This window comes from Myotis davidii, unplaced genomic scaffold (genome assembly GCF_000327345.1).
Source record: "Myotis davidii unplaced genomic scaffold, ASM32734v1 scaffold666, whole genome shotgun sequence".
In the NCBI taxonomy this organism is placed as follows: domain Eukaryota; kingdom Metazoa; phylum Chordata; class Mammalia; order Chiroptera; family Vespertilionidae; genus Myotis; species Myotis davidii.
The window spans coordinates 341,422-343,962 of NW_006296629.1; the positions used below are offsets into that span (position 1 = coordinate 341,422).

The following is a 2,541-nucleotide window of genomic DNA, read 5'->3' on the forward strand; positions in this document are numbered from 1 at the left end:
CGCCCCAGCCTGGCCCGGCCATTGACAGGTCCGCAGCGCTGACGGGGTTTCCGTGGCATTATGTAAACTCTCCTCGGGCGGCAGCCCCGTCCCCCTGCCTCGGGGCGAGGGCAGCTTCTTTATTTACCTGCCTCTGGTGTCGCAGGAAACTTCCCTGCCCTGGCAGCGGCTGGGCCAATGCAGCAGCGCCTGCCTGCCCTGTCCGGGGCGGTCCTGGCGTGGGGAAGGCCCTCGAGGAGGAGGTGCCCGGTGTAGGGACATGGGCGGGGGGGCGCAGACGTTCAGTGAATCCACTCTTTGCAGCGACTGAGCACGGCGAGCCGCAAGCCAAAGACCGAGCATTCGAGGTCCTTTTCTTTTAAAGAACGTCCCAAGCACCAGCCAGAGGAGCTGCAGAGTGAATGGGTGACTCCTGCCACCCCGCACCCCGCGGCTCCAGATCCTTTACATCCTTGACTTACTCCCCCGCCGTCCTGAGCCTGTCGGTGCAGCCAGGGGTTCTCCGCCGGGGTCATCCTGCCACCGGCCCGGGCCCCCCTGGCGTGGGGCGCCTTCGGTGCTAGATGCTGAGTCTGCGATGTGAAGACTGTCCTCTAGTTTAATGAGATCCTGTCTTCCGCGGCAGAATTTCTTTGGAGTTGGTCACCAAATAGATTTCGGGACAGATTGTCAACCTCTTTCGGGCCAGAATGTGAGAGGCTTCCCATTCCAAGTGTTTTGGAATTAATCCTGCCCCCTTAACAAGAGTTATGAGAAGGAAAACATTTTTCGTTTAAGAAGGCCTGAGTTGCAAGAGTGGCATACCAGTGGGTGGGTGTGCAAGGCAGGGTGAAGTACACTGGCCAAAGACAGGGTAGGCGGGTGTGTGTGTGTGTGTGTGTGTGGACAGGCTCGGGTGGGAGGTTTACAACTGAAGTAGCAAAAAGTGATGGATGTTGATAAAGCATCTGATGAAGCAGTGTGCGGGGACTTGCACAATTCACACTTTCCCCAGGTTGTTGATCTGTCTTCTGCATCCGGCCTTTTGATTTTGTCAGTTCCCAAGTTGACAAAATCCACTTAGACGTGGATAGAAAATGATACAAATCTGCTGAGCTGGCTGTGAATCACCAGGAAACACAGATCTTGTATTTCCTAGGACAGCCTTGTCTGCAGCGTCGGGTGCTGGAGTGGAAGAATCCTGGCATTACAATCACTACCACTGCAGAGTTTTGGTTGTAAAATGAAAAATTTGACAGTTTACGTGAAGGGTCGAGTTTCTGATAGGTAAGGTAGGATGGTGAGGAGGATCTGTCTTAAAAAACAAACACACACCATTGCACACATCTTTTAAAAACGGTGAGCTCTTTCTAAGCAAAACTACCACTTTAGAGTAATTGGTGGGTGCCAAGAACGGTGCTTGCTTCCTGAAAGAATGAGATTTGCTATTCCCATCTGCTGAAGTACTGTAACATTTTCAGAACATTCAGAGAGATGCCAAATGCTTTAGAGATATTGTGTCCACAGCCCTGCAAGAGTTAAGCTAGCTTCTGAGCTTACATTGAGCCTAATAGCTCAGGGATAAACAGATATTTTTGTGGACCTCTCACCCTCACCCCTAGAAGTCAGTCCTCTTCTGGGCTTGCATTTGAGCAAGTCTCCTAATCTGCAGGCCTTTGCATGAACTATCCTTACACTACCGGGACCAACCTAGTACTGTGTTTACTATCTTACCTTTAACATTTGGTTCTCTCACAGGCAGTCATTTCGTATTTTATTCAGTTTAACTTTATAGAGCTCCTCTTTAATAATTTTTTTATTCTTTTCTTTACAAAGTTAGTGGTCTTCCTTTCATATCCTCCATTACGATTTTGTTCACTTCATGTTTTTTTACTCACTGACACTGCACCTTTTTGCTTCTATCATGCTGAGGCCTTTTAAGGAAGGTGGAGAAACAGTAAATGGTTTCTAGTACTCAAGGGATAGTCATATTTCTATATGAAACTGTTCACTGTTGCCTGAAAGTTTTTTAAGCACTTATTACATTCTAAATTTTATCCTGAATGATTTTTTCCTCTTATCCTCTCAGTTTTGTCTTATGTGTGTACATGTATGAAGTTGTAATTTAGCTCTTTTTGTGTGTGTTCTAACTCTTTCATACTGCCTTTAGGATTTTCATTGTATTTGTATTGCAAAATAAGTCCATCTTTTTGTAGTTACTGGATGTTTTAAATTTAAACTACAAATTTCTCATTATGCTCTTCTATAAGTATCTGTAATTTTTTTTTGACTTTTCACTTATCCATTATTTTCTGTCCTTCACCAGGTTCTTGGTTGTTTAATGAAGCAAAATGATCAATTTAAAAATATCTTAATTCTTGCCTTCAGATTGCAGCAGGAGACTTTTAAAAATAAAACACTTAATTTCTACCCACTAATGTATGTTACATGATTATCATAAAGTCCAGCAGGCTTAAACAGAAACTAGACTGGCATGGATAATTGCTTTACATTCACCTTCAGCAGGGATGGATCCAGGAATGTATTCTAAACAGTGTAGGG

General features: G+C 45.5%; 1 protein-coding gene across 1 annotated transcript in view; it reads left to right on the forward strand.

Moving 5' to 3' along the window:
• Positions 1 to 2,541, forward strand: part of CHD8 (chromodomain helicase DNA binding protein 8) — a 65,457-nt gene that overhangs the window by 998 nt on the left and 61,918 nt on the right. The window lies entirely within an intron of this gene.